Source organism: Amblyomma maculatum, chromosome 1, assembly GCF_055883805.1.
Source record: "Amblyomma maculatum isolate TAMU_Amacu chromosome 1, ASM5588380v1, whole genome shotgun sequence".
Lineage (NCBI taxonomy): Eukaryota > Metazoa > Arthropoda > Arachnida > Ixodida > Ixodidae > Amblyomma > Amblyomma maculatum.
This window is the reverse complement of record NC_139344.1, coordinates 273,017,854-273,037,315: the sequence shown is the minus strand read 5'-3', so window position 1 is coordinate 273,037,315 and position 19,462 is coordinate 273,017,854.

The following is a 19,462-nucleotide window of genomic DNA, read 5'->3' as shown; positions in this document are numbered from 1 at the left end:
GCGTTTCCAGCCGAGCTACCCCTAAACGCTTGTTCCTGCGCTGCCCAGGGGGCGCGCTTAAAATCATACACCTAGGGTGCCTCGATACCAGCGCCGCCGTACAGGGTGGTGACACCCTTTGGCATGCCCCGCGCCGCCGCTTTCGCCGCACTCGCCATCTTGGGGCAAGTCGCTTCGGGCCGATGCTGTGGAATGTCCGAAGCGGTTGTGCCGTGCGCTGGGTGCTGGGCGATTGAACTGTGTTCAGTCGCGAAAACTAGCATGCCAGACTGTTGCGTTCCATTGTGTGCTGGCTCAGCAAAAAAAGAAAAAAAAAGAGCCAGATGTTTTCGTTCTCCATGGGATAAGACACGGAGAAATGTATGGGACGCGAAAGTGAAGCATGAAGACTGCGAAGTAAGCCACAATACCTGTGCTTCTTTTATGCATTCATAAAAAATTTTTTGAGCGAATAGGTGCATTTCAATCGTGTAAAAAGGTCTAGCGCAGACACAGACCACTAGAAAGATGACAAAAACACACACAAGCGCTTGCCTATGTGCGCGTGTCGTCTTTCTTGCGGTCTGTATCTGTTTATACGAAAGCGCTTTAAAAGATATTTTTGTACTCGTCTAACGCAGTTACGCACTTCTGTTTGGAATGACATTATCTCACGCTGCTTCACCCATCTGCTTGTAATCACAAAACTTTGTGCGGTTTTTGGCTTCCCCATCTAGCATTGCGCGCAACAGATTTTGGTCTGCCTTTTTCAACGTTGAAGCAGGTCGAAGCATCGCATTTCCTGGCATCGGGAGTAGGCGCACTGTGTTTTTTAAGTGTAAATTTTGAATTTTAAGCGTACGTGAGGGCTTATAAATTATAGTCACTCGGGGAAATTTAGTGTAACTTTCAGTGAGTGACACTCGACTTTCATACGCGTAGTGTCACACAATAATATCTGTTGTTGAGGATCTGCCTTCATAGCCGCACCAAGAACATGTGGAGAAGGTCGAGCCTGGTATTTGTCAAAGGAATGCACCATTGTGCCCTTTCGATCACTCCCCTTTATACTCGATCTTGAAAGCTGGTGGCAACCGCCGAGGCTTCAGATTCACACAGATTACATTCCCTCTGTCCTTGCCGGGAAATAATACAATGGAGAGCGACGGATGGCATGTCATCTCGCGACAGAGTAGGAAGTGAAACGCAGTTTGTAACAATTATTTTGGTCGCAAAAAAAAAACAAAAAACAAAAAAAAAACCACCAAGTTGGCCGCGCTGGAATTTGGCAAGTGGGCTTATATCTAGTACAACATTTCGCGAGACAGAGATAACAGATCTTCTGAAGCTGTTCTTTTTTAATTATACACAGGAGCAGTTTTACGCGAGATTTTTGAGACTCGCAATAGTATAAAAAGTTGGGTTCTCATGATAATTAGGTCGTTTTAAGCATATGATTGGCAGCTCGACAAGTCTCAAAGAAGCTGCTCTCGTGAGCTGGAAGGTGTAGCGGCATCATCTTGTGAAAGCGGTCGTGAGGAAGCAAGGTTCTTGTGTAGTACAAAAGTTCATCCCGAATGCAGCTTTACCTTCCCTGTATAATAATTACTCATCGCGAGGCGATGTTCACACCCTGTTGTCCCCGCAAGTACTCGTCTGAGGTTAAGCCAAATTTAGGTAAAGCTAAATTTGACCGCCTGACACCCGAATTAGTGCTGTCGCTTGTTTGGCATCCATGGAAAAATTTTGCGATCATACATGTAAACATCGCATTGCTTCCATAATGTTTTTATTATTTCATTCATTTGCGCGCGCACTACAAAATACGCAAAATGACTGTTTCGTCGCCAATCTCATTTCAGCGCCAGTTCGAGGGCAAACACAGTGTATAGACGGTGGCTCCTCAAGTCAACAGCTGTCCCGACATTGTTTGATTGCGTGTAAAAATTTATCGAACAAAACGACATCTTCCATTTGAAGAGTCGAGTAAAATCCTATAAATGCCTTATCGAACAAACCGTTCCGATTCCAGTGGTTGATTGCGCGGAATACCCAAAGCTTATGAACGGACTGTTAGAGCGGTTTGGGACGATGCGCTTGCGCATTTACTTCAGTTGGCCAAGTCAGCCAGAAAAATCGAATGATGGGTACGGCAGCAAAACTGTAGCTGGCGCCACCTTTTATTAAAAGATGTCTCCGAGGCGTGCATCCAAAATCAGCTTCAAAGCCTTAATGAGGATTGTTTTGGAATAAAACGCCGTGTGCATCAGCATGTGACACGGGTCAAAGGTTGATTTACGCATCGTTTTTTTGCTGTGGCTTTTCTACGATTCACGATGGGCCATTGCGATACAAATTATTTTCGATATACGGCTCCCTCAAAACGTACAGATGGTTGTTGATCTATAGCAATCGACTCAACCGAGTTCTATGCACCTCATAAACTCATTCATGTCCGGCAGTGCAAAATGCATTGCTGTATAAAACAGCCAGTCGTCAAATTAACCGCATTTGAACATCCGAGACGACGAAAGAGTAAATGCTTACCATCTGCACTTTGATCATTTCCTCTTAAACCATGCATGCTAGCAAGAAGTAGTTGCTTTTACTTTTTTTTTTCGAGCAAAAAAGCGCTCAGGATTGCGAGTATGTGTGTAAAAACGGTACACAGCCGAGCCTGCTAGCGCAAGCGCGTGCTAAATAAGAAATCGGGCCGCAGCTCCATAGCCCGCCGTATCTTGGCTTGCCCCAACATGGCGCCGTCGAAGGCGGTGTCTCCACCCTGTACGGCGGCGCGCTACATCGAGGCACCCTACATACACCCAGTGCCACTTGGTTTCAAAATGAGGAAGCGTATAGTAGGACGGAGTACGCCGCTCGTCGTTCCGTGGCTACGCCCTTCGGCGGATTGAGAGCTTTCTATTTCGTGCGTAATACTTTTATCGCAGAGTTAATGCTTTGAAGAACTTGGAATTTCCTTTTTGATTAAATTAAAGGCACAACCTGACCTCCTCAGCTGCCTGCCAACTTGGCTACGAACCACGCTGCCGTTGTAATATTTGAGCTATAATGTCGCTACCCGCAGGTTTGAAACGGTTCTCGTGAGTTCAGTCTTTCTTTTCTTTTTCTTGTTATGGGGCATTTGCAAAGTTGAGCTACCTTGCACTGTGAAGTACGTGCGCGCTTTCTGGCAAATAAGATTCTCCTGTGTTGAAGCATCGCTAGTGGAGGGTAAATATATCACAGCAAAATTAAACGACCGCCCTGCTATAATGTTATGCGACCACGCCACTTCGTCGGCTACGCGTTCCCCGGTAACATTCGCCAGGATTTGGAAATACGGAGCGCGTTAAGCGCATTGAACGCGTGCATGTACTTACCAATTGCCCTTTTGAGAAACAGTAATGATTCAACAGCTTCATGATGAGAAAATTTGTCGATCAATAACATGTCTCGTGTGTCACGAGGCACTTAATTTTAGGTACTTATTTAAGGCAAGGCTGTTGAACGCATTATAGAGAAACTAATGCCTGCAGTCACGTTTCGATACTTGCCTGTTAACGACAGCGAACGACTAGCAATTGATGGTTTAAGTGTATTTTGCACATTCTTCGAAGCGAATAACACCCGCTGCGAAGCATGGATCTAAAAGGTTCACACTGCTAGGACTGAAAATAGTTAAGTGGCCACAATCGTTCCATTCATAAATGTTGAGTGGAAATTATCGGTGCCCTACAATGCTAGAGTGTGGTGGAGAGTTGCAATACCTTAAATCTCTTTAGTCTAAACCCGCGCTCTCTATCTGAAGAGACAAGTTTGAACTGAATCGAAGGGTGGTGTTAGTATCGGTGAAGAGTAATAAAAAAAAAAATCTGCGCGCAAACTTTAAACAACAAAGTTGCTACACTTTGCTCCCTGCACAGAATGAAAATTTCAGCAGGCAATAAATTGACGTACCACCCGCCCCCACCTCCCCCAGCCACCCCGTGCGCCGACTGCGACTAGAGATCGGCGTATTTAGACCCGATACGCCGATCTCGGTCGATTTCGATAGGAAGATCGATATATTTCATGCCCAAATAAAAAACTCGAGCAATCATGGTGACTTATTAGCATACGTGCCATACAACAATAATTCATCCTGAAGAAGCTAGATCGTACGGCGTGATATTTACAATACGCAAGTTGTTCTGGATTGACCATGAAGACTATCTACCTATAGATTTGTACGTGTGCTATAATTGCACGAATGTTTTCAGCGATACGTCAGCCGTCAAACTAAAATATTCAACTTAAACGCAAAAAGTGCTTTCTGTGCTTCTGAAGCTATACATCTTTTATTCGAAGTAAACAACGAATAAATTATTTCTCTAATTGGAGAGTTGTTTTTAAAACCCGGCTCACTTACTCACCCACTGGAAAGTTTTTGAAGGGATACTAGGGATTTGCGACAGTCTAAATCAGGAAGCCTGAAAGCATGCCGGTTATGGCTTTACCCGACTCCTTGCACTTCCGACAAAATACTGCGTATTCGGTTAGGTGGTTAACTCTCTCAGTTTTTCATCTATAGATGATCGCAATACGCACACCAGAATGCCACTTACTTTCAGCCTTTGTCGACGTTGAGTTGCCGTCCATCTTGTAACGGCCCCACTCAAGTGCCAACGCTCAACGATCCGATGCTCGCGCGTGAACCTCAAGCTCAGGTCCGCTCTAAAAGGCGCCCTTCACAACACGTTACCATCGGACTGCGCAAATGATAAAAGCGAATAAACAAAACTTTATATGTACGCTATGGCAGGCGAAGCCACGTTATGAAGCGTAATAAGTAGCGCTCAAACGAGAAACTCAACAATCATCCGTACTCATCCAGTCTCCTGAATCCAGCTGAGTTCTACCGTCACTGTGGCTTGTGCGACTGCGGTGGAATATGGAATACAGGGCAATATTTTTATCGTAACCGAGTGCTTCTAAACGCAGCAGCATGCTTTTGGTTTCGTGGTAAATTAGCCGCTCTTCAGCGCTTCGAGCCGCGACAGTCTCAGCCGTCCTACCAAGATAGTGGCGCGATGCCCACTAGACGGCGCTGGCGGTACGCAAAAAACTCCAGCGCCGGTTCCCTATACTGAAAGTACTTGGGTTTCTCCGCTAGATAGCGCCTCGGTTGTTTTTATGCGATTTTAAATGACAAATTTAAATTGTAAAGCCTTTTTATTTGATATTGTAGTGCTCGATCTGTACTATATGAGGCAAGATCTTTTCATCTCCACCATAATCTCATGACATATTTTGCCACTGTTCTGTCCCTTTAAGTTTCTTCAGCGTTTTGTCCTTGCACGCCTGTCCTTGCTCTAGTCACTACCGGGCAAGCTTCAGTGACATCCGAAATGGGTGCGATGCTCTCGGTGTCAGGCGCTAACTCCAACTTTTACTTCAGTGGACTTCGTAGTCTCGCTTTCTGTTGTTTTGTGCCAGTTTGGATCGGGGTCGTCTGCTGGCCTAGCACCTTCCACATTTCCCAGCACCAAATCGTACAAGGGATTTTCCATACACTTAGAGAGAAGTCGTCCCTTAAGTACGGGGTGCCGACATCGACCCAAGCTTCTGTGAGCATTAGGACTGAGCGGTCAAGTAGGTAAACTGGAGACTTCGTATCGGTGGTATCTTCATTCCGTACTAAGTCCTTCCTTACTACCACCGTGTTGCAGCCTGTGTGTCTCTCAGGACTCGGACTGTCCGGCCCCCAATCATGCCGGCTACGACAGGTAAGCATTCCCTGACTGCGCATTCTTTACTGGTGAAACCAGCGTTGATGATGGGAGTTAAATATCAGGTTCTTTCTTCTTCTTCTTTTCTTCAAATTTTCATTCCTCTCCCGATTAACCTGGACCGGAATTCACTCTAATTGCAGAATACAGAATTTATTCACACTATATACAAATTGCAGCACAACTTCACTTTAGTCAGGGTGCGGCCTCTCGTCACGGCACCCGAAACGAGTCTCCCTTTTTTGCCGCGTCGATCGGACTCCTCGGAGCTTCTCCCCCTCTCCGGGTTCTCCTCTTCCCTCGTCTTCCGGCGTCATCGTATCAGCAAGCTCCCGCCGAATTCCTGGAAAACAACTCGCAGGCACGGCTGGGGGTGGTTGAGGGAGGATCGGGTGTCCTCTCGGGAGCGACGCTTTTCTTCGGCCGACATCGCTGGCCGTCCGTGCGGCGCCAGCCCGCCGACTTCCTCCCAAGTTCGGACCTTTCACAGGGAGGCGTTAGCCACGGCCGCTCCGTTTGCACGCACACACATACACACAGAATGTAAGATGGAGTCCAAAGACAGACTCCGCCCGCACCACACACAAACGTAAACACACACACGTCGCAGTCTTTCCATTCGTTCGGTTTTTTTTTCTGTCCACGATCAGGGCGCGCACTTAGCACCTCCACCGCCACTGTGATGCATGACTTCTTGGAACGCGTCACATCTCACACAACACCAGTGCGCGGCTGATGTCCGTTAGCCCCCTCTGGCGCACCATGACAACAGAAACAAACATAAAAATTTAAACAAAAGGGCCCTCGCTCCCTCTGAGCAACGGAGCTGGTGTACAAGCGTCGGCAGCGCGTCAGGCCAAGCGCGGGATGCCTCCGACCCCCTGCGGCGGAGGGCGGTCAGTCGGTTCCGTCGTCTCCAAGGTCGCGCCCCTTCTGGCAATTTGGTGTTTCCGCGTCCTGCTCTTTGTCCACGCACCGGACTTCATTCGTCGCTCGCAAAATCTCCGATCGAAGCGCTTTTTGCCCACGTTTCTTTCTGTCGAGCGGGATGCGCGCTTCTTCCTTTGACGAAAATCTCTGCCAGCCTTGTGACCGGCCCGCACGCAGTCAATCGAGGCCCGCCCCATTTTTACCCGGTGCGACTGCCGTGCTGCCCGCGGATCGCGCGATTGACGTGCGACTTTATCTCCCTTTTCAAGCAAAATTTCTGCAGCAGCCTCACCGTGAACGCACGCGCTCGAGCTGTCCTCCGTTTCGTTCGACGTACCGCTGCCAGTTAGCTCACGCATGAATCCGTTGAATTCTGCAGCCCTGTCATGCGCGCAGTGCCCTCTTTCTGCACTGTCGCCATCGTCTGGCTCTGCTGCGATGACCGTTACAGCCACATCTGCCTGAGCACATAGCTCACCGTCGTCACAACCCGCATCCCGAGCTGTCATTCCTACGCGCACCACGGGTGTCGCTTCTACCCTCTCCGGATTTGTGACATTCTCAACAGCATCTCCCTCGGATGCCGGCGTGCTGTTCTGAGCATCGAGAAGCGCAGTGTCAACCGTGTTTACGTCTGTTTCTTTTGTTTCTCCAGAACGCACCTCAAACACCTCAGCAACTGCCTCCTCCTTCTCAACCTCGGCCTCATTGTCGCCTTTCGATTCTACCAGGCTGCGGCCAAAACTTTCCGCTCTCTGACCTTCTTCGAGACTCTCCGCAATGCCCGTCCCCTTGTCTGGACTCGCCGCTTGTTTCTTGCCGGCCGCCGCTGCCCTGACAGCTTCCTCGTACTGGAAATCCACAGCTGCCAATTTCATTTCTGCAATCTTTAGTTTCAATTTCAACCGCGCCATCTCGTCGGCAAACGGCAACCCCGAGCCTACGCTGACACCCCCTACCTTTGCGCCCACCACCAGCTCTACCTGCCCATCTCCAGCACCCCGGCCCCATCCTTCCCCGCTACAGTCCCGCAAACTATGCCCCACAGTTGTCATAGTGCGCCGCGGAAGAGGGACCTACAAGACACCAACCTGTGTCGTGCTCCGAAGATGGCTTGGCCCGCTGGCCAGCGCCCGAGGTTCATGGCTCAGCCCTGGCTCCTTTGCTGTCTTGCCTCCGTCGATCCGATGGCCGGTCCGCTTCAAATCGGAAGATCCTTGCCGACTGCGCCAGTTAAATATCAGGTTCTTCTTTTCTTGTTTTCTTCTAATTTCACTCCTCTCCCGATTACATGGACCAATCAATCTAATTGCAGAATACAGAATTTATTTACACTATATACACATTGCAGCACAACTTCAGTCAGGGTGCGGCCTCTCGTCACGGCACCCGAAACGAGTCTCCCGTTTGCCGCGTCGCTCGGATTCCTCGAAGCTTCTCCCCCTCTTCCAGTTCTGCTCTTCCCTCGTCTTCCAGCGTCATCGTATCAGCAAGCTACCGCCGAATTCCTGGAAAACAACTCGCAGGCACGGCTGGGGGTGGTTGAGGGAGGATCGGGTGTCCTCTCGGGAGCGACGCTTTTCTTCGGCCGACATCGCTGGCCGTCCGTGCGGCGCCAGCCCGCCGACTTCCTCCCAAGTTCGGACCTTTCACAGGGAGGCGTTAGCCACGGCCGCTCCGTTTGCACGCACACACATACACACAGAATGTAAGATGGAGTCCAAAGACAGACTCCGGCCGCACCACACATAAACGTAAACACACACACGTCGCAGTCTTTCCATTCGTTCGCTTTTTTTTTGTTCTGTCCACGATCAGGGCGCGCACTTAACAACGGGGATCTTCCCTCTGTCCTTAATGGTCCACGGAAACGGCCCCCAAGAAACCACTGATAAACGTGTTCAGTGTGTAGAACACATCCTTTTGAGCATACGCAAAGTATAACTCCTTGGAACAAAGCCAGCGATTTATTATTAATTTTTAAAAACAGCGTTTTTTGAAATTTGCGGGCAGAGAGAATGTCGCTTGGCGGTGTCGCATGGAACTATTTCCAAGTCCCGTGACGTCACGGGTCGGTTGACTGGCAAGGCTTGCTAGAAGCTGCCATTCGCTGCGGTCACTGCAACCATGACGTCACGGACACACTTCCGGTAGCTGCGAAAGTTGTCTGCTCGTGCGCTGCTCGAACTCTGTGCGGGCTGTTACACAGCTCGCCGCCCTTATCGGTTAGGTGGCCATTGCCCATTAAGTGCAACAACCGAAGCGACGCAGGGATCGGCAGTACGAAGCTGCATTTACAAATATCTTATTTATATAACGTGGTTTCAGGAGTATCGGAGTGTCGTCCGACGAGGCGTCAACAGCACGGTCAAGCACCGCACGATGGCAGCACCTCCTCGACCGCCGTAAACACCGTAAACACCGCCGCTGTGGTCTCTCCTCCCGCATACCGTTCGCGAACGACACGGCGGATCGTTAGCACCGATGTCCGAAATAAAGCGTGCTAAAATTTGTTGGCGTCTGGAATACTGAGCCGAATATCAAGTATGACGCCCTCGTGAGGGTCGCTGACCAGCAGCAAATTGCTGGTAAGAGCGATAGCCGTGATACAAGCTAGTTTCTGCTCAAGCCAGCTGCCGCTGGTGCATTTCGGCTGATCCGATCTGCTCGTACTAGCTCTGCGATTAATGCGTCGGCAGAGTTAATCCTATAATTATTTTACTATGACAGGATAGGAATCACTATAAGGCAGTTTCATAAGTAGACGATTTACGGCAGCGTTGATCATGTTCCAAAGCGTCGACCGCCGCGGCTTCGAAGCGAAACAATGTAGGCCTAGGGACGGTCACGCACGGCGCCGGCGTTCGCCGCGCTCGCACGTTCCACCCCCGCGGTAATTGTGTAACGTACCTCAGCCTGCTAGCGGCATCCCGTGCTGCAAGCGTTGCAAACTGGTGTACTTTCATAGCTAAGGCCGCGTATTTTTTGACGTTCTGCTCAGCAACAAGCCGTTCAAACGATACTGTAGGCAAGACAAAGCTTCAGTACGCAGTCGCTGCGCTGTCAGCCGTAATTGAAGACGTCGGGCGGCACCATAATGTATACATCGATCTTTAAACGTGATAAAGTGGGCAAATGAATAACTTTGTGAAGCAGACCCGCTCGTACGTTTCGCGCGCTCGGGCGCCGACGAGTAGCTTCCGTCAACAGACGCCGTCATAACCTCGGTTAACGACGCAAACCGAGGTCGTCAAGCTCGGTTTGCGGTAACCGCGGTTAGTGGTGCAACCATGGTTCGGTCCGCCGTGTAACATAGGATAACCACGGTTTCGCGGTTACACTAACCGTCGCTGCGCGAACTGGCGAACTCCTCAGGCATGTGCGAGCGAGGACGGGTTGGCGCGAGTACGCCAGCGAGCGAGCGCACGGCAACCGGAAGTTCGTCGAAGTGACGTATGTCTGGGCGGAGCTTTGAACTTTGCTTGTATTCTTTGTTTTTTTATGGCTCCCTTCGGCGTACGAGTTGAGAGGGAAAATTGGAAGGGTCATTTTTAATCGCCGATATCTCTGGTGTTGCAGAAGCTAGATCGAAAATTTTTGCGGGAGAATGATGGGTGGTTCAATAACTATCAGTGTTCTGGCGTTGTTTACCCTTCTTTGTGACCCCTTTCAGGGGACCTTTAAGTTCGAGGTATTCGTTCTCAACGCATACTGCAGCGGACTCCCGATTTTCTTTGTTTTGGGGCCCCATTTGCCAAGCATCTCCAGCTTGGATGACCTGGCTTGCCGCATTTGCGGCATTTCTTGGGCGGCCCGATCCGTCGGAGGTGGCGGCCCGGCAATTTTCGGGGCGGTGTCCCGTGCGTCAACAAATAAAACATTTCTTTTCATCGCGGCTCTTCTCGTCCGATGATTGAAGTAGATTTTCTTTTCTCTCAGGAGTGCAAACTGCTGGGCTAGTTAGTTCATATTGCATAGAAAGGGAACCAGCGAATACAGACGCCAGACAAGAACAAAGAGAAGGCACGCACGACAACTCTGCACTTAAAACTGATTTACTCTGATGAAGAAGTGCTCATTTTAAAATAACTTCCTGCCTGCGCACACATTCTACAGGCAATACACTTCGCGCACCACATGGTAAAATGGCTACTATAATGATAAAAACTTGCACTCCTTTTCGGTGATAATCACGGACGGCTCACTGACGCATTTCTGCTTATTCTTTCTGATCAGGAAAGCTTCCAATAGCTCACGCTCACGTTTAGATTCCCCCCGACCGATAATGCTGGCAGTGCGAAAACTAGGAGAACATTTGCAGTCCTTGACATGCAAGGCTAAATTGCTGCCTGTGCCCAAAGTTGTGCGATGTTGCCTCAGGCACTCATTCAAGCATGCTCTGGTTTGGCCTATGTAGATTTTCCCGCATGACAACAGGATTGAATACACCACGCCCACTGCGCACGTGGTGAACATAGTCTGGTGTTTTGTCTTGCAAACACCAGTTCTGCGCAGGTCTGCAGAGATTTGGGCGCACAAACCGGACAGTTTGCAGGGAGCAGAAAATGCCATAGTGGCACCAAACTTCTGAGCCACTTTTTTCAAACCATGTTAAGTCTTGTGGAAGCAAGGAATGACTTCCAACTTTCTTGATTCCACTTCTACTGGCCTGGCAGCCTTCGAAGATAATTTCAGTTTTTTCCCCAAGGATTCCCCCACCGCCAGCAAAACCGAGGGAGGAAACCCAGAACATTGTAGGCGTTCAACCTGCCAGACTTTGTTGCATCACATGAGGGCAACTCTTCTTTAAGGCATTTAAAAAACAAAAGTTTGCAATGGTGCGCTTCACTAACTTAGAATGGGCCGAATCATACGGCAAAAGTGCCTTCTTAGACCTGGGCGCATATTTCCAGAACACGCGTTGATTGGGTAAAAAAGTAAATTCTAAATCCACGAACCTAATGGTCTTGTCAAAAGGAACCTCATTCGTAAAAACCAAGTTCTTAAATGGTGCCAGTACTCCCCGAAATCGGGTGGCCGGCGCCGTGGGGTTTTGCTCCAAGGCGCCGCCGGTCCGGCGAGCGGCGGACTCCGCCCCACGAAAGACGGACCAGTGAGCGCGCTCGCTTCTCTCACGTGACTCTACGTCACGGCTTGCGTGTCGCGACCGAGCGAGCGCTGGCGGAGCGGCCGCGCGGCCATCGCGGGCTCGCATGCAGACGGCGGTGCGCGAACACAGAGAGAGAGAGAGAGAGAGAGAGAGAAAAGCGGGGGTTGCCCTCCTGTTTAGTGCCCCGCGAAGCGCGCGCTGACAAGAGACAACAGATGCCGTTTCTTTTTTTTTTCTTTTCATTTTTCAATGCACCGGGTGTCGCAGCTAAACACGACCTCCTGCAAAACTTTACGATATTTCAGTTGTATGTTTGAATGGGTGTATCAAAAGAAATCTTGCAAGTTCTGGCGACCCATTCCTTTATTGATGACAGAGTTATTATATATGTTCCTATAGATTTCTTCGATTTCGCTGACTGCCATGAATAATATTATAGATGTGCGCATTTATGCTGAGCTTGGATACTGGCTTGATATATATCCGTACCCATTTGTTGTTCCGTAGTACGTGCGGTGTTTGTACTGAGGCTGACATAAGAAGGCGTTCCAACTCTGAACTGCTGCGAGAAGTCGCGACACTAAAAGTGGAATATAAGAGGCGGGTAATTTTTTTGTTTTATCTGAGATGCTGAGGTAACACTATGTTCAAGTAGTAGATTTGGAATTTTACTCCCTTTCATTTTGGAGCTACGCAAACGGTACCTCGTTGCAAATAGTTAATCTGGTAGTTTTTTTCGCCAACCTAAGTCGATCCAAACGCAGAACAGGTTCATGACAAATTGAAATCATGTAAAGCATGTGGCTCACAAGTTGAGCTAAGAGCCATTATGTAGACACAACCAGAACCAAAAACAAGTACGGAGTGGCAAACAAGGCTCGAGGCAGTAAAGATTTGGATGGACGGAAAACCTGCTGGCTAGGCAGGCGAAGAAGTCAAAACGACTGCCGCACAGGTGAAGAAGGGAAAGGAAGAGGTAATGGGCGAAGTGAGGAAAGGAGCAGAGGAGAAAACTGAACAAAGAAAAGAGAGAGAGAAAAAAAAATGCAAACAGCGGGTAAATGGCGCGGCAAGAAAACTTCGTCAAGGGGAGGAGGTCTAAGAAAGCAAGTAAAGAAAAAGCATATCAATGGGGAAAAGAAATGTAAGAAAAGGTCGCAATCTCCCCGCAAGACAGAGATCCCTTTAAAAATAAAAAAAGAAAAAAAAACCTGTGACGAAACTGCGTTTCAAGAGGAAGCCACCGCTTTTGAAGCCGCATTGCTTGCACTGGCAGGTGATAGCGAAATATTAAGCGCTACCTTAATATCACGAATGGTGGTATCGACAGGAACGTTTCATTGCTGGTGAACAATGCTTATATTGATAGCAGTCTTGAGTTGCGTGGAGTTTCGTACCGCTACTGAAGCACCAAAGCACAAGAGGCTAACAAAAAATGCCGATTTTATTTAATTTTGCAATATGCAGGACGTCACAGCTAACCTCGACTTCCGACAGATTTGCGTGAAATATTATTTCAGTCGGCGCCATTCTAACTTGATTTTTTAATGCTTGTATCAAAACCATCTTGCCATGTCGTCGCGAACAATTCTTTTATTGATAGAATAGTTCATTACGTTTTCTGTGATTGTGCTGATTGCGAAGAATAATTTTATTGGAGTGAGCATAACTTTCTGCGGTTTAATACATGCTTGCTATAATTATACTCATCTGTTTTGGCGCAGTACATGTGGTGTTTGTACTGTTACCAAAGCTGAGATGAAAACGCTTTCTAGCTCCAAACTGCTGCTAGAGCACGTGAGACAGCACGCTTCTTCCCCCCCCCCCCCCCCCCCCGTACAGATGCGGAGTACACGACTTCCACCGCTGCAGAGAGGGCAGCCGCCCTCAGTATTTTTTTTTTCTTGCAGGAGAAAAAAAAAGCGCTCTGACGTAGAGTCACGTGGGAGCGGTGAAGCCCCGCCCGAACAGGTTTGACGGCGTCCGGCGGCCCTTTATGTTTGAACATCGCGTCGTTCCATCCGTCGTGCGGTGTCCCCCGCCGGTGCCGCCGCGACGGAGAGGAGCACCGGCTGTGAGAATGAGGCCTCACGCTTGCGGGAGGAAGCGTTGGGCGGCCGATTTCATGGCGCTGAAATGGCCGAAATACTCGCTGCTTTGACCGGCGCTACGTACGCTGCGACCGCGTCCGCTGTCGCACATGACGGAGGCGAATTGTAACAGTGTGAAACGAGTATTCAGCCATTCTTTTAACGGAGGAGTCTCACGGCGTTGCATGGAAAGCTAACAAGTTCCGCTGAACGCTCACGGGAACTCGTCAAGTTTCAAGAGGCTGCATCCAAGTTTACTGGTGACATTATTGCCCGGAAGGTTCTAAGGAAAACAATATAAAGCAAATAAAGAATAGAAAAGTGAGAAAACATTATTTTAAGCTTTGTGTCGCATCATACCCTATTTTGTTTTGCAGTTGCTGGAAGATATACATGCGTTGGTAATCCACAGTTGCAGAGAAACTGACTTTTTCTCCAAAATCAAGCTATTCGAATACTCTGTAAACGAAATAAACTAGAGCTAAAAAAGTGTGTAGAACGGGGTACACCTGAACGGTTACAAACGCAATGACACTCATTGCATTAGAGCTCTGTTCGCAACGACGTTCCCAAAAGTTGCAGAAAACTCGCAGTCTATTTATTTTTAGTAGGGAAACGAGCCCAATAAGTTTACTGAAATATCGTTTCTACTTCAAGTTCGCTACTAATTTCAAAGCAGAATTATTGAACAGTTTCCTAGCCGCTGTACTAAGGCGAGTGGTGTGAGTTGGCTCGTTTAACGCACGCGTTTTCTTTTTTTTTTTTTTTTTGAAGTTTATGCGCCAAATGCATGTTTAAGTTAATTTTCCTGTCTTTTGAAAATTCTTGAGCAGGATAGGACACGAACCTGTTGAATTTACCGGTTTATGTGTGCACCGAAGGCGTCTTCATGCATGAAAGAGCGCAGCGCGTAGTCTGCTAGCGCTGCCCCCTGGACCCCTCGAGAGGGCGCTTATGTAGTTGTCGCTACCTTTAAAAAATTGATGTAGGGAACCATGGAGGAAGGAAAGAACTTAGGAGAGGCCCTGACGTCATTTTTTTGAAGCCGGCGCGGCCGCGCCGCGACCGGACGCTGCAACGTCTCTCCTCCTCCTTTACCCTCCGCATTCCCTTTCTCCGCGACGCTCACGTACCCAGGGCCCTTATAGGGCCCTTAGCGACGCTGTTCTCCGCCGGGGTGGTGCAGTGGTAAGACGCCCGACTACGGTGCCGGAGTACCCGGGTTCTAACCCGACCTCGGCGGCTGCGTTTCGATGGAGGCGAAACGAAGAGGCGTCCGTGTGCTGTGCGATGTCAGCGCACGGTAAAGATCCCCAGGTGGTCGAAATTACTCCGTAGCCCTCCACTACGGCTCCTCTTTCTCTCTTTCCACTTTCACTCCCACCTTCCTCCCTTCCCTTACGGCGCGGTTGAGGTGTCCACAGAAAACAAGTGAGACAGTTACCGCGCCTTTCTCTTCCTATAAACCAACCATATCAAGTAGCAACGCTGTTGCTATAGTGGCCCGAGTTTTCATAGCAACGCGTCGCAGTTGCTAATGGCCCGACTTGGCTAACCCTAAATTTTGACGTCACTTCCGCCACACGTTCTCCAATGCATAGAGTTAATACAAAGACTCTAGAGGGAAAGCTGGGCAGGGAAACGAGCTTCTCACTGGTTCGCCGCCATCATCAAATTTATCATTGTGGCCAGCACAGATTCTGCTCACTGCGTCAAAAATGAACAAAGGTTTGAACAAAAGTTTTAAAAACCGCTGCTGATAACACAACTGTAGGAAATTTTTATACATTGTTTTCAAGTTTCAACCATATTATATAATCTTTCAGGCACCTTCTTGGCCATAAAGGAATGATGTAGAACAATTGGAAACCATGTTTGCGAGCAGATGTAGCAGATCAACAGTAAACACACACGAGCACCCTTTGACATTTACTGTATGCAGCACTAGCCATCCTTGATAGACCAAGAGCCGTTGCTGTGGAATTCGTCACTGTTCTTTTTTTTAATATACTGTGGTCGTCGTCTTGCGCCAAAGCAAATTTCTGACATATTTTCAGGTGATCGGGCACAGAGGAGATGCATGTGCGCTCGACGGACGAAATGCATGCGAAGCGCGAAACAATCGCAGGGATAGCCGGCCTTGCGATAACAACTCAGAAGAATCAGGACACCTATGTGATGTTACAGTAGGTACGCGACGCAACATATCACAAGAAATGCTCCACACGCGACGATTCTGCCGTTGTTTACAGCACCTACTGAACAGTAGCCGCCCGCCGTCGGTTAACTGCACGCCGCCATCTTCCCACGATCTAAGTTGCCAGCTTCAAACCATCTTCATGTGCCAGATTTAGCAAGTAAAATTCATCTGGCAACCAATGAACAGTGTGATAATGGCGGCAATCAGGCGGTCACCCCTCGAATGCATTGAGTGAACGGGCAGCTTTCCCTCTAGAGTCTTTGTATTAACTCTATGCTCCAATGCGTTGGAGAAAGTGTGGCGGAAGTGACGTACGTCAAAATTTAGGGTTAGCCAAGTCGGGCCATTAGTAACGGCATCGCGGTTGCTGTAAAAACTCAGACCACTAGCAACAGCGTTGCTAAGGACACGAAGTACGTGAGCGTCGCGGAAATAGAAAATGCGGAGGGTAAAAGAGGAGGAGAGACATTGCAGCATCCGGTCGCGGAGCGGCCGCGCCAGCTTCAAAAAAGTGACGTCACTTCCAGCCACCCTAGCCTCTCCTAAGTTCTTTCTTTCCTCCATGTAGAGAACCTAGATGTGCCGCGGCGCCCGGCTTAGGGTTACAGTGCTCTAGAATCTTTGGCAGTGTGTCGTCCGTGCCGGGGAACAATAGAGGAGCGAGGTCGCCGCCGCGATGAAAGCGCGCGTGACACCCAGGGGGCGCTGCCAGTAACAGGTGTGCCAAGGGGTGCGGTGCGCCGAGCCCATGCCGAGCCGAGCTCCATTCGCTTGCATGCAAAGACGAGCGCAGGCCGTCTTCGCGCGTTGATTTGAGGAATACGTGTTTCATTGTTCTGCATGTTCTTCGCCGTTTGTTGCGCTTTCTTGGTGTGTTGTTGAAACCTAACATCTAAGCAATGCGTGCACGACGGAAAGACGACGCGACACAAGGGACAGTGCCGGGCTGCAACAGCGGTTACAGCTTGTGCAAGGGAGTTCCTCTCTCTTCCGTGTATCCATCGACGCCGATCGCTGTGAGATTTGGTCACAGAACATCAAGAAAGCAGACAGAGTGCTGAACGAAGCAAGCGTTGTGTGCGAGCGCTATTTTGAACAAGTTTTCATTCAGCGCACATATAAATCAATCAACGGTGAACTAGAGTAGAGGCCGGTCACACACTTACTGATGACGCCATTCCGACCATCTTTCCGGACGCATCAAAATATGTTTCAAAGTCGCTGCCAAAGAAAATGAAAGTCGGGAACATCTGTGAACAGACAATTCATGCAGCGAAGCGGAGACAGTGTTTACAAGCTAGCTCATGAAGAGCCATCTGACGGCGACAGTCCCGAGGAGCCCAACAGGGGGGATTTTGCCAAGGAAAACGAATGTGCCGTCTTTGCCAAAAGTAACCAGGCTGCATGTTTTGCTACTCACTTGTATTAAAAGCCAATGAGGATTTCCACTTTATCACAACTAGTTGAGAAGTGAGGACAAGTGCTCGCCTTTACATTTGAGATTTAGAGCTTCAGAAGTTTAGTATGAATCCACTACTACATGGCTGAAAAGCAGATCCTGCAGCCTACTAAATACCCGAAATGTGGTCAAGGATCGCCTTGCCACGCTGAGAAAAAGCTTTCCACTACGCCGAGTGCATGTGAGCTGGATGCTGCCGGAGAAAGTAGCAAATTGTCCCTGAAAAAGCTGTCAAAATTGATATGTCGGCTACAAAATCGGGTGAGAAGGCTCTTGTGGAGGAAGTTTCTGTAAGAGGAAAAAAATTGTTCGCAAGACATTTCAAATCCAGTAGAGGCGGAGGCACTAATTGAACATGTTAGTGGGCTACAGTAGTGCCCTAGCTGCGGGTGCAGGCATATAACCAGTTGCTGGTGAGTGCTCGTCGTTCAGCGGAGATTTCTTTTCCCAGAAGTGTACGCTTGCGTTCAAGGACGGTACGGCCTACCAAGGCTCTGATTTGCATGTTGTGCCATGTTTGGAACCTGAATAAATGACTGTCTGCAGAATGACGTTCTTTGTATTTTTTCTTTTGCTTTTTTTTGCACAACGCAAGAGCTCTCTAAAACACTTTTACTATTCAGACAGGCGAGTTTCGAAACACCGCAGGCTTCGAATGAATTTCTTTCTGTGCAACATATTTATCCAAGTGTGTGCAATAGATTCACATAGGTTCGGAAACACGAGATGCACTCATAACACACGCGAAGTGCGACCTAAGCTGTATTTAGCTCGTGGCTAATAGCGCGCACCGCACCAATATTACAGTGAAATATTCTAGTTCACTGTACCAATATCATCGCTCGCATTACAGCGCCATACAGCCGCGCAGACCATGGAACAATGCATTATGGTTGAAATGTTAAAATTCTTAAGCAAATAGGCGATCACCAAGCATTAAATATCGAATTAAGCGTACCACGCAGTGCAGATACGATGAGCCGACGCTCACGGCAGCGCAGCCAGCGGACGGTTCGTTGCGCACACCTGTTACACGAAGCGCCCCCTGGCCGATGGCGCAGCAGTCATCGCAAAAAGAGCCCATGCTCCGCCCTCGCACGAGACACTGCCCAATATTCTAGAGCACTGTATTAGGGTGGTGACTTCTCATGCCAGGGTTGCCTATTTTGACCAAAAACGACCGTCAAGCTTGGTGGGCCGTCATTTTGGTCCCCAGCCTATGAGTGACATGCTTTGTATATAATATAGAACAAGGCTGTTGTAAAATGAGAATTTGGCGATATTAGCTGATTAGCACCTTATGTGACTTTTCTGGGAGGATCACAGCTCTGTAATTAAATCAAAATGATGTTTCCTCTCAGGAAATATTGTTTGCCGACACATTATTTTAATGCTAGCGTTACTTGGCTGATGAGCATCGTGGGCAGTCATGTACAGAGTGCACAAAGTAGCTGTGTTTTATTTTAGATTCAATACCACACCTGTTATATCAATAGAAACTTATATCGAGTATAATTGCACTAACTTTGTTGTAAGTACTAACTATACAGCAGTTAATTAGTTAATTGCGAAAAAAATGAATTCATTGCAGCAGCATCAAGTCATATATTGTTGGATAGATTACGTTGAGTGCAATTGTGCTTGACTATTTTCAAGTCTTAATTGATGTCATTTAATAATTGTGAATAAAATTGAACTTCAGGCTATAGCATCGAGTCACATATCATTGGATAGCTTATACCGAATGATTGCACTGCACTAATAGCCAGTCTTAGTTAATATAACCATTACTTAGCTAATTGTGATAAAGAATTGAACTTTAATCTACAATGTCAAGTCATATATCAAAGGATAGCTTATGTCGAGTAAAATAACTCATCCCCAGACACTGTTAACAGTTGTTAATTAGTTAATTGTGATTAACAC